General features: G+C 33.1%; 1 long non-coding RNA gene across 1 annotated transcript; it reads right to left on the reverse strand.

Annotated features, from left to right (window-relative positions):
- Positions 1-1,544: 1,544 nt before the first annotated feature.
- Positions 1,545-2,266, reverse strand: LOC125821631 (uncharacterized). The gene is made up of 2 exons (XR_007442602.1): positions 1,977-2,266; positions 1,545-1,757 (listed from the first exon to the last, which is right to left on the reverse strand). It is a non-coding gene; the product is annotated as an uncharacterized LOC125821631 (long non-coding RNA).
- Between the last annotated feature and the right edge of the window lie 11,869 nt (positions 2,267-14,135).

Consider the following 14,135-nt stretch of genomic DNA (forward strand, 5'->3'; position numbering starts at 1 on the left):
AAGTTATTGGAATTTGGGCTTCTATTTTCTCTAGCTCATCTATTCTTAAACATTTTGCTCCGAGTATCTTAAAAAATATTGACAACTCAATAAGTGGTTCAAGCACAGATTTGCAGAGCATACCACGTAAAGCAAGTGGAAGTAAATGTTGTAGAATAACATGGCAATCATGGCTTTCTAATCCTGAAAGTTTTCTATCTTTAAGGTTGACACACTGAGAAATATTTGATGAAAATCCATCTGGAACCTTTAAATTCTTTAAGGAAGTGAAGAATTTGTGCTTCTCTGTAGGAGATAATGTGTAACTTGCAGTAGGTAACTCATATTTATCTCCCTCTCTATCGGATGCAATTCCTTCTTTATGTTCATTGCTTACAAATCCAATTGAGAATTCAAGGTGTCTTTGGTTTTTCCTTTGACATTTAAGATTGTCCCCAAAATATTATCACAAATATTCTTCTCAATGTGCATCACATCTAAATTATGTCGCAACAATAGAGTATTCCAATATGGAAGATCAAAGAAAATACTCTTCTTGTTCCAATTATCACCCCTATTCTTGTATGATATTTTAATCTTCTTCCTTGGATCCTTTGTTTGTGTTAGACCTTCTGAATAACCTACTTGATCAAGTATATCATTACCAGATAACGTTTTTGGCAGTAATCTTTGCTTATTTGTGCCATCAAAGGAATCTTTATCTTTCTTCCATTTGTGATTAAGAGGAAGAAAGTGTCTATGATGCATATAACACTGCTTTTGACCATTATCCAACCTAATTGAAATAGTTTCTTTATTGCCACACGGGTAAGCCAATTTTCCTTTGGTACTCCATCCTGAAAAAATTTTCATATGCTGGAAAATCATTAATGGTCCATAACAAAGCTGCATGTAGCATAAAATTTTATTTAGCTGACGCATCAAAGGTCTCAACTCCAGTTTCCCATAATTCCTTTAATTCATCTATCAAAGTTTGGAGATACACATCAATTGCATCCCCGGGACTTTCAAGACCAGGAATAAGCATTGATAAAATAAAATTTCTTGCTTCATGAATAACCTAGGTGGCAAATTATAAGGAATAAGTACCACATGCCAAATGCTATATGGAGTTTTCGAATTTTTAAATGGTTGAAAACCATCACTAGCAAGTCCAAGTCGAACATTACAAGGCTCAATACCAAAAGATGGATGAAGTTCATCAAGTCTCTTCCATGCAACTGAATCAACTGGGTGCCTCATTATTCCATCATCAACTCTTTCATCATGATGCCATCTCATCAAAGAAGATGTTTTTGAGGACATAAACAATCTCTGAAGTCTTGGCTTTAGAGGAAAATAATGTAAAATCTTGCATGGTATTTTTTTACCACGTTTAGATTGTGCTTCCCCATTGCGTTGATTCTCCTTCCATCTAGATGCGCCACACACTTTGAATAATTCGAGAATCTTATCATCCTTCCAGTATAAAATGCAATTGTTTTTACACGCATCTATATTCTGATAAGTCCAAGTTTTCGAATTACCTTCTTTGCCTTGTAATATGAATCTGGCAAGTTTGATCCATCAGGCAATAAATCTTCCTTTAGCATCTTCAACAACATTGTGAATGAAGCATTACTCCATTGGCCAATACTTTTAATATGAAGTAACTTAATCAAAGTAGAAAGTTTTCTTGCTTTCGAACCTTCATATAATGGTTGTTCATAATCATTTAATAGGCCGTAGAATCGTTTTGCTTCAGGATTTGGTTCTTCCTCAACAAAATCATCACTGTTAGTGTTCATATTCTCTTCAATGAAATCAGGGTGTAAATCCCTTAAGAGCTCATGCATTTCATCCTCATCATCATCATTTTCAATGTTATTGTCCTCTACGAATTTAGAATTTGACTCTGGCTGACCTAACCTCCCCCCGTGATGATACCAAAAAGTATAACTCTAAATTATTCCTTACACTAATAGATGTGACCTAACCATCTCATGAGTTTTGGAAGATGCATTACAACACCTGATGCATGGACAACGTATTTCTTGTGTTTCTCCCAATTTTGTAAAAGCATAATCCAAAAATTTCTCCACCCCAATGATGTAAGCATTATCAAGTCTATCTTGAACAAGTTGCATCCATTCCTTATTAGGTGCCATAATCTTCATTCAACAAAAGATATTATAAATACACCAACATAAGTAAGAACTAACCATTTATTGTTCAAAAGTTGAAGAAGACCTCTTTCTGAAAGATTCTAGGTAAGTTTCAGAAAACTGATTATGTGATTTTCAATTAGTTATTTGTGTAGTGATTGCTCCAATTATAAATGTACACTTAGTTCATGTACATTTACAGAAGTCAATATTTATTATGTCTTATTGGGAAGTGAAATATAATCCGGAGATATTTAACATTAGAGCGATGTTTCAGTTATAACTTTTGAGATAGATGATGGAAATATATATGGATAATACATAGAATAGTAAACACATGTTTCTGAGTGAGAAGTGCAGTGAAGATGACATGAAAATAGTATAAATCAAGAAAGGTGTGATTCTTAGATGATGCATCAAAAAAAACAAATGCTAAGAGATTTAAGAGACTTGATACATCACTATTCTCTTTTGTAAGTACAATAAATATTCATCATTTTAATAACGGATTAACTAGCTAGCTAAGATTACTAGTCAATTTAATTACTATCAATCACTTAAGAAAGACTTACAATTACATTTTATCTTTATATGTATCTTAAAATTGTTTCACTCTTTTAGATAGGAGGCTCGAAGGTTCGGAGATTATATTACTTTGCTGAGATTATCGAAACTCTTTACAATTTGTAGATTGTCATTTAGCACTTATCCAGATCTTTAGGCCTTTGTTACTAACTCTGATCTGTTTACTTTCGGTTATTACCATAAGGGGCTGCAATTTTAATACCTAACATATCATTAGTAATAACAAATCCTCAAATGCTAAGATTATTAGTTTCTTACCTTATTCCTTGTGAAGAAATTTTTTATATCTCTAATGCTCGCTATGGAGTAGGACTTCAGAAATATATTAGCAAGCTGGGTAATGAATTCTCCAAAAGGTATGGTTCAATTCAAGTAATGAAGAGCATGTCAAATTTTGGAAAGATAAATGGCTTGGTAGAAACACCTTATCTTGGTTTATATGATATGGAACTTCACAAGGTCTTCTCAATTGCCAAAAACTGGAGCAACAACATCTGGAATGTACATTTAAGAAGACACCCTCAAGCCTAGGAGTTAGAGGGCTTGCTGGAATTACTAGCCAAGGTGGAAGCTTCCAATAGTGATGCAAGTATTCCGGACAGAATGACTTACAGAAGTTTATTTTGGCATTTGGAGCTTATTTTTCAACATTTTTGGATTGAGATGGGTTACCTCAGGTTTAGATAGAGGCATATGTGAGCTGGAGTTGTTGGAAAGTTGATAAGACCATCAAGAACACCTTGTTGATGATCCCTGCTGCTATTTTTGGAGCCTTCTGAATGAGAGAAACAGAAGGTGGCTTGATGGAAAATATTGTCCCAAATAACTCCAAGTCGTCATCTTATCCTAGTTTATATGATATGGAACTTGACAAGGTCTTTTCAATTGCCAAAAACTGGAGCAACAACATCTGGAATGTACATTTAAGAAGACACCCTCAAGCCTAGAAGTTAGAGGGCTTGTTGGAACTGCTAGCCAAGGTGGAAGCTTCCAACAAGGATGCAAGTATTCCGGACAGAATGACTTACAGAAGTTTATTTTGGCATTTGGAGCTTATTTTTCAACATTTTTGGATTGAGATGGGTTACCTCAGGTTTAGATAGAGGCATATGTGAGTTGGAGTTGTTGGAAAGTTGATAAGACCATCAAGAACACCTTGTTGATGATCCCTGCTGCTATTTTTGGAGCCTTCTGAATGAGAGAAATAGAAGGTGGTTTGATGGAAAATATTGTCCCAAATAACTTCAAGTCGTCATCTTATCCTAGTTTATATGATATGGAAGTTGACAAGGTCTATTCAATTGCCAAACACTGGAGCAACAACATCTGGAATGTACATTTAAGAAGACACCATCAAGCCTAGAAGTTAGAGGGCTTGCTGGAACTGCTAGCCAAGGTGGAAGCTTCCAACAAAGATGCAAGTATTCTGAACAGAATGACTTACAGAAGTTTATTTTGGCATTTGGAGTTTATTTTTTAACATTTTTGGATTGATATGGGTTACCTCAGGTTTAGATAGAGGCATATGTGAGTTGGAGTTGTTGGAAAGTTGATAAGACCATCAAGAACACCTTGTTGATGATCCCTGCTGCTATTTTTGGAGCCTTCAGAATGAGAGAAATAGGAGGTGGTTTGATGAAAAATATTGTCCCAAATAACTACAAGCCGTCATCTTATCCTGATTTATATGATATGGAACTTGACAAGGTCTTCTCAATTGCAAAAAACTGGAGCAACATCTGGAATGTACATTTAAGAAGACAGCCTCAAGCCTAGAAGTTAGAGGGCTTGCTGGAACTGCTAGCCAAGGTGGAAGCTTCCAACAGTGATGCAAGTATTCCGGACAGAATGACTTACAAAAGTTTATTTTGGCATTTGGAGCTTATTTTTCAACATTTTTGGATTGAGATGGGTTACCTCAGATTTAGATAGAGGCATATGTGAGTTGGAGTCGTTGGAAAGTTGATAAGACCATCAAGAGCACCTTGTTGATGATCTCTGCTGCTATTTTTGGAGCCTTCAGAAATGAGATAAATAGAAGGTGGTTTGATGGAAAATATTTTCCCAAATAACTCAAATCCGTCATCTTAAAGCTAGTTTTAGTTCTATCCTTTTTTGGACAAAATTGTCCCCAGTAACTAGTTCAGTACAACTCAAGGATTTTACTAGTTCTTTACTTCTTGATTGATTTCGTATCAAGTGATAGGTGAATTGAGAGAGGATAGAGGATCACGCTTACAAGTAGTCGTTTCATCATCATTCGTTGACCCGACATATATTTGGGTCAAACAAAACAGAACACTAGTGTTGAGCAGTGACGACGAAAGGCTATATTTCTTCTTTCAACACGTGTCACTATTGAATAAATTCTCAACTTTTATGATTTTTCCTATTAAATATATCATAATTAACAAAAGAAGATTCTGTAAATATCATATTATATTATACAGTTGCAGCTAAACACCTAAGAACCCTTGACAATACTTCATCATCTATTAGCAGTAACTAAAGTAGCAGGTTAGCAGGTAAAGCAACAGCTAAATACCTAACAACAGCTGCTAGCAACAACTAAGTCGACAATCCAGGCCAACAACATGTTGTATACTTTATTTTTTTTAAAACACAGCAGTTTGTAGGCACTAACAGAAGATATCAAGTTATGACAATAATACAAGCTTCAAAAGTCCATCAGCTCAGACACAAAGAAACAGAGAGTACACATTATGCAATAGATAAGAATACTAGTTAAACATCTAACAAAAGTGATGTGGATGTCTTAGGGAAGCCTAAAAATCAATTGATCAGTGTTAGTACAATTATCATTTCTAAGCAAAGACACAAAATAGTGGAGCAGGGATATAAACAGTGAACTGTTGTTGAATTTCGTAAAGATGAGGAACTAACAGTTCATATTAGAGGCAATAATTTTTTCCATTTTCTTTTCCTCTTGTCCTGCAAGAGTTGTAAACTTCTGTTCAAAGCCTAAAAATGAAATGTTTGTCAATTTTTGTTGGTAACAGTTTAGTGTTCAAGTTACTCGCCCTCTTTTATGAACTTAAACTTTCCTTACTACACAGCTTACATCCACTAATAATTGAAATTTACGGTACATAAGTTATTGATATTTTTCATGCTCTTACTCACTGTTTGGCTCAAGTTCTATATCACTATAAGTGGATCCTCCATCAACTATCTAACTCGACAAAAGTACGCAAAGTGGACCACTCGCACACACAAGTAAGGATGGTGAAAATATCAATATGAATAATATATATATAATATATATATATATATATAAGTTCAAGAACACCAAAAAAAAAGAACGAAAAAAACCCAGATGAAACCCATAATTGGGAAAAACCTAAAATCGAACAAAATCAAGCATTCCACAAGGCAATTCATAGTTATAATAACAAAATCATACCTGGAAGATATGTAAACACCAAGATAGGGTCTGAATAATGTCAATTGAAGCAAAGTTACAACAAGTCGTAAGAAGAGAAAGACGATTTTGTTGTTCTGCAATCAAACAAGCGAGATGCAGATCATATTTTTATAACGTTTAACAGAGAAACATGTGTTACTGTATATGCTAATTTTCCTCTAACAAACCTTGGAGAGACGCACCCAATTAGATCTCTGCTTAGCTGATTTTATTCAAAGAGAACATGGGAGAGAAGGTGCTTGCGAAATTTCCTCCAACGATTCCTGATTTTTCTCTAACCATCGCTCCATTGACTATAGATGCTGAGAAAATTGAGCTTTTTTTTCACTTCTAGAGAGAAAAATATGGCAATGAGGAAAGTTTACGCAGGACTTTATGTTTTCTTTTTGGAGAAGTGGGAGAGTGGTAACACGTGTGTAGTGGAAAAATAAGGAAATAATGAAACTAAAATTTCAATACTTTTTTTAGTATATAAATAATTAATAAATTGATATAAATACTTTTAACGTCTGGATATTATACTAACTCTAATTATATTAAATAAAAAAAATGGACCTTTAACGACTGGAAAAAAAATGTGTCGCTATAAATACACTTTTAATGACCGGATTCATATCCCTTCATTAAGAAGTGGTCGTTAAAAGTACAATTTCTTGTAGTTATTACTCCAAGTTTGAAGGCTTATAAAACATTCCAATAATAAAGATATACAAGATATAAACAAAATATAGTTACTACTTTTTCTCTGTTTTTCTTTCTTTGTTATTTTAGTTTAATATTCTCCTTTTATTTTATAACACGTTATCAGCACGACACTCTAATTTTCTTGAAAAAATTATATTTCTATCTCAACCAAGAATTATATGTTCCATGTGAATGTGATAGCAATATATTAAAAGTCTAAAAGACGACAATATGACTTTATGGCTGAACATATGAATATAGACATAAAGGGACAAAATAATAATAGTCATTGTTATAATTATAAAAGAAAGAACATTACGAGTTCTCAAATTGATCCTTAGAAGAGTGAAAATAATTTTTGTCATCAAATTTGATATGAAAGGTATTAGGCAAACGGTTGATATGTAACCTAATAATTTGATAAATCTATAAATCCTTCATCTAAAGAAATGAAAGTAAAGTGATGGTACACTTTACCTTCAAAGTGATGTTGAGATGTGTCATATAAATATGATAAATGTCAAGATATGACAACAAAATTATAATGAAAAATTATGAAGCATGTATATATGATTATAGTCAATCCCTTGACAAGAATATGACTTGTGATAAGTATCAACAAACCTTCGATCATTCTTGAAGTGAATGTGTCAGCAGATAATGAAAATTTTGGATAATGTCGTGCTCATGTATGATTGGATAAATATCAGTGCTCACCTCTACGGAAGGTTTGAGAGAAATAATGTAATGATTTTGACCATGACAATGATGATATATATTTCTCCTTGAATGAGATGTTCACCACACAAACAATGTTATGAAATATGTGGTAGTATCCAATATTAATTGTGAGCTTTGGTAAGCTAATATGCTACTACCCAAATAAATAAAATTACTCATGATATTGGAATTATAGTAAGTCTCAAAAGAACCTTTTTAAGTTTCAAAGAAATAGTCAAGAAAAAATTATATTGAGACTATAAAATATGGAAAGATTTAAGATCTTCATTTATTCAGAGAGGGTTATAAACATTTATGTGAAATATTAACCATGTTTTCATGTTGTTTGTGGTAACTAAGTATGGGCATGATGATGTAATCACATGAAAAACAAAGTAGAAGTTTATTGAAATAAATATCAGTTGGCATGACTGGTTGATGACCATTTCGGTTCAAATATGATACAAAGATAAATGAGAATTTATGTGGTTATATATATATATATATATATATATATATTGAAGAAATAATAAATTCTTCAAGAATTGTCTTGTGTTGTTTGTTCTCATGATAAAATTATTGTTGTACCAGCTATCATTGAGATTTTATCTCCTAAAATTTTTTAAATGTATAAAAATGTGAATTTGGACCCGTTCACCCGCCATGTGGACCATTTACTATTAAATGATTTTAATAGATGCATCTATGCTAGGGTCACATGTGCTTTATTTTCAACTTATAATTTGATATTTGCAAAGGTTGTTTGCTCGAATTGTTAAATCAAGAGAACATTTCAAATTATAAAATTATATAGTAGTGATGTTGATTTATAGCCAAGTGGTTTAAATAGAAATTATATGCCTCCAATTATAGCTAAACCATTAGTTATGAGAACAAAACTCCCAAAAGAAATTTGATATGAGAGCTGTTATTTAAAGTACAGTAACATGTGTACGTATCAAGCCAACAAAGTTCCCCTATCACAATTGATTTTGGGTCAGGAACCAAATAATTCCCATCTATAAATTTAAATGTGTGGTATATTATTTCATTGCTCCACCATTATGCAATGCACAAAGATGAGTCCCCAAATGAGGTTGGGTGAATGTTAGATTATCTAACATTAGGGGGAGATAATCAACTAGAAATAAGTTATACGTAATGAATTATCATTGATATGATCTTCATTGAAGAGATAATTTAAGTCAATTGTCAAACGCATTCGCTGACCCTTTGTTATAATTCAGTTATAAATGCCCCAGTAAAAGGTCCTTGAGGAACATAATTTATGGCATGCATGAAGCGCGATAGATTAACCGATTCGAAACATAAAACTTTTTTAAGAAGAAAAGAAGAAAATGATCACGATGGTCATAATAATGAGGCATGTGCTTTAGAAAGAGCACCGTGACATAACACTTTATAAAAACCTTGGTAAAGGTTCAGGTACCTAAAAACGATTAAAAACAAAGTGAGCTTGATAAGTTATGTCACATTAGAATCGTTATCAAATAATCGTTGACGATATCTGAATATAATGTAGTGCTCAAAATTATAAATGGTGATGAGGATCTTGATATTAAATATGTCGAAAGTTGAAAGATAAATGGTTGGCCAAAGAATTCAAGTATATTTTTATTCACAAGGAAAAGTGATGTTTTTGAACTTATTTTATCCATATATCAAGATATAATGTCAGTGGGGTACAAATGAATTATTGTGCAGTAAGTGAAATCGTAAAATATGAACTAAGGCTTATACGTTGAAAAATAAGGATTTTTGCAAAAGTCCTGATATTATTGTATGGAGATATATACTCCTAAGGTGGATGCGATGAGGTTTCTATCAATCTGACAATATATGAAAAACTTGAATACGCATGATGAATGATTATCATAGAGACAGTAAATGTTATATGTAAATCCCTAAAGGATTTAAAAGATTTTAAAGTGATTCCATTGAATAGTACCCCAATGATTGTGAGATCACTTAACATAAAGATAAGTTTTTATCTCATTAAAATGGTAAGAAAGTACCATGTCATAGTGCAATTAGTGCACTTATGTATTCTGCTATTATTATTATTGTTATTCATGGTACGATAATTTTATTAATGTGCATGAAAAATATAACATTATTCTTATCAATAGTGATATCAAAGTGAATTAAATATTGATTTATTTATTCTAGCAATCTTGTCAAGGTTTATTGATTATGAAACTACAGAAAATCATTTGATTTATACCAAGTTTGATCTCAAAAGAGATATATGTTTTCATGTGGAAATACTATCATATTATATTATACAACAAGACAATCAATCTTATTATCAAGAAAGTTTTTGTCACTTGAATATTGCTACAAACAAGTTATATGAACAATTTGTCTATGCCGACGAAGTCACAAACTAAGTGATTGTCAAAAATGTTTTTGGCTGAATTCAACATATCCAATGGACAAGAAAACAATATACCAAGATAAGCTCAATGATGCAACATCTTTATGAATGTGATTTGATCACAAAGACACAATTAATATCAACATTTGGAAAGCTAAGTATAAGATTGGGAGACATCCTTTACAAGAATTAAATGATGTTTTAATTAGGGGGAGTAAATACGCACTGCACTCTTTTTTTCATAACCAAGGGTTTGTCCCACTGGGTTTTCCTGGTAAGATTTTTAATGAGGCAGATCTCAACGTGTATTTCTAGATTTGTGTACTCTTTTTCCTTCACTGGGACTTTTTCCCATAGGATTTTTTTTTCTAGTGAGATTTTAACGAGGCACATTATCTATGAAAAAACTCCAGTGAATCATATTGTGATGCCCATTACACAGTTTCCTAGATAAGCTTGAAATCAAGAATACAACTTACAAGTAGCTCCGCATGCAAGTTCCTATAAATAGCTTACACAAGCAGGTTTTTATAAGCAGCTTACAAGTAGCCCTACTATCTTTCTTCAAGCTGTTTGTAATGAGGGAACAAACAATGTGTCTTAATTATAACCATACATATTTGTTCTTTTACTATCATTTTTCTTTTACATGAACATCCAAAGAGGAGTGTTGTAAAATAAAGAATTGGATGTATATATGGATGGGGCCCACTCATCTTGGAGGCCAAGTAGATTACTGTAGCAAGTATACTACTCCAAGTTAGAAGGCTTATAAAACCTTCCATTCTATATGAAATAAAGCTATACAAGATAGAAGCAAAATACAGTTACTACTTTTTCTCTCTTTTACTTTCTTTGTTATTTTAGTTTAATATTCTCCTTTTATTTTATAACACTTCTATAAAATAAGTACTTTTTAGCATCAATGTCAAATAGTCTCTAAGTTAAGTTGATGGGTCACTAGAAAATTCATCTCGGATGACTTAGGGATTATTTCTTTTAAATTCTCTTCTCTCCTTAATCTCCAATACCAAGGTATGTTTCTCCTATGTATTTAATTTAATTCTAAGCAATCTCAATCTCTTATCACAATTCTTAACAAGATTCTAACATCAAGTCTTTCGCCTATATCTAGAAAAAACAAAAACTCATCCTTAAAGTTTAAGAAGAGAGTTTTGGGGTTCCTCTTCAGAGTTAGAGTTTCCATTAGAATGATAGTATGTAAGCTATTCATGGTGATGAACTAAGTTTGTGCTCACTCTCTATCTCTAAAATTTAGTTAGTAAGAGTTAAATCTAAGGTTTATACCAAGGTTTTCATGAACTTCAAATTGACTTTTATTCCTTGTTATTGAACTTTGATTCTTATCATTGAGATTATAGTACTTCATGTATCTCGGTTCTTAAATTGTTGTTCATGCTTATTTTATCACATGAACCCTATTTAGTTGTGAATTGTTGAAAGTTTTTACATAAATATTTTCATGCTTGACTTCTAAATTAAAGTAAAGTTCAAGTATTTTAAGTTACTCAATTGAGAAGAGTTTTTAAGGGAACGCTAATGAAACCAAATGAACTATTTTGTATTGAGAAAAGTATAACTAATTCAAGAAGAGCATAAATAGTTTTAGAAGAAATCTCAGTTGGTAAAGTAAAGATTAGTTTTCCTTAAAGAGGGTCTTTAGAGTAGTAACTCAACACAAATAATAGTATGAGCATTATTGCATATTTTGGGAGTAGTATTGAGTACCGATTTGAGTAAGACTTTAGATAGCTCAAACCCCATAACCTGTGCCACAGTGTAGATATGATTGTGCCATTGATTTGGGTGAATCCTAACCCGGCCTCATTGAGGGATTTTTAGATTGATCCATAACTTAAGTTTTGTTGTCATATACTCCGACAATGTATAGGACATCTCTGGAAATGTGAACTAGACGTTGTGTCATCACAAGACTCATAGTGATCCCAGAAAAGTAAAGTATATTATTTTAGTGTTTTTGGCTATTAGTGCATATCTCATTGTAAAACTTTAATGATTTTTCGTTCATGTCCATGCTTTACTTCTATCTCTTTTATTAAGTTCAGTTATGTATTTCATTTAGTCTTCTTACACACTGTATATGTACTGACATCATTTTACTATGCAAATTCAGATAATTTTGATAGAATACGTTCGGTAAGATTTCTTTCCATCAGTTGTTGGAGAGACCTCCTTGCTTCGGGAGGACTCAAATTTACTTAGTTCAGTTTATTTGATTTTTGGTCATCGTTAGTGAAATAGTCAGGTAGTCATGTTTCTTGTCCAGACACCTATCTTCAGTTAGTAGATGTTTCCTAGATAGACAAAATTAAAGAGCCGAATCAGTCATTATCATGCAAAAGTTTTAAACATTATTATGACTATTATTATTTATATTCAGATTTATTTAGACTTTTGCATGAGATATATTTAAATGATATAAAATATTTATTTTATAAACCTTATTTATGTTTGTTTAGTCATTCGCTCAGAAGTCAGTCTGGTCAAAGGTTTGCTTGGGAGCAAAAATAGTTTTTGTGTATTGGTCATGCCTAGGGTGTATAGGCTTGGGTGTGACACAAATCAACTTATTTTTCTCAAATTTAAGAAAAATTACTCACCTCCAAAATTAAGAAAAATATTTTCAAAAACACTTTTTTAACTTTCCACCCTAACGCATGTTTTGGGTACCGATTCCCAATACTAATACGAGATACAACTCTTGATTCTCCAATTAGGACCTAACTTGTAACCTCGATTCGATACCCAACTCCAAAGTCTCGAACAAGGTTGGATCCCATTATGGATATCGGGTTCCGACTCAAGATTTGAGGTCAAATCCCAGGTCAAGTATCGAGGTCAAGGTCAAATCTTGAATTCGGTGTCGGGTGAGGTTTCAAGTCATTTTTTGTGTTATAGGTCGAGAGTCGAGGTTAGATCCTAGGTCAGATGTCAAGTTTGGGTCTCAAATTGATCATCACGGTCAAAGGTTGGGTTTGAGATTGGGTCTCGAGATCTGATCTTATTTCGAAAGTTGGATTCTGGGTCAAACATCAAGGTTGAGTCTTAGTTCAAAAGTGAGGTCCCGGTTTGGGAGTTGGGATCGAGTCTTGGGTGGTAAGTCGAGGTCATGTCACGTTGAGGTCAAAATTGAGCCACGAGTCAGGAGTTTGGATCTGATTGTAAGTCAGGAGTCAGGGTCAGGTCATGCATTGGGAGTCAGAGTCGGGTCCGTATTTAAGAAGTCGGGTCATTCATCAAGTGTCAGGATTGGGTCTTGGTTCAGAAGTCTGTTCTTGGGTCAAGAGTTGAGGTCAGTGTCACGACCCAATTCTACACCCTGGACGTGGCCAGCACTCGAGAACCATTATTGGTCCCCAAGTGAACGCTCATCCTGGCTAACTACAAGCAGAAGACTAATTCAAGCATACAAAGCTTAAAAACTGAATAAAAATAATATATTCAACTCGCCAGAAATAGGCATCTCAAGTCTTTAAAACATTTAACAAAATAAATGAAATAGACTTCTCAAACTCTACTATCTATCTATGAAGCCTCTAAATGAAAAAGATGGAAGTCGGGACAAGACCCACGACATCCTCACAAAACTGAAAAAAGAAAATGAAATTCTCTGAAAACAAAGAGGCTCACCATAGCCAACTGGAACTCCATGTGGTATCAACGAAGCTCTTATTGATGACCCCGAATACCTGTTTCTGCATCATGAAACGATGCAGGCCAAATGGCTCAGTACGTGAAATGTACGAGCATGTAAGGGGAATTCTAAAGCATAAACATAGGCTTGAACTTGATAAAAAGGAAACATACTTACCTCTTCTCAACTCAACTCAAGAATAAGATACTCAACACAAAGATATGATACTCAACTCAAAGGTACTCAACTCAAGAGACTCAACTCATGATACTTAAGGATAAAACAATAGTAAAAGATGCAATATATATGGAAAGATTTTAAAATAGTAGATAGAAACTCAATGTATTGAAGAATACAATAATAACTTGGTTTGGATATATAAAAATACAATATAACTTTGTGGGAGTTACTCTAACCGACAACCATCACTATGAGCTATGTGATAATACATCGTCTCACCCACGCTGCCAGAACCGTCCTATA

The sequence above is a fragment of the Solanum verrucosum genome, unplaced genomic scaffold (assembly GCF_900185275.1).
Source record: "Solanum verrucosum unplaced genomic scaffold, falcon-dt-bn FXZP01000270.1, whole genome shotgun sequence".
Lineage (NCBI taxonomy): Eukaryota > Viridiplantae > Streptophyta > Magnoliopsida > Solanales > Solanaceae > Solanum > Solanum verrucosum.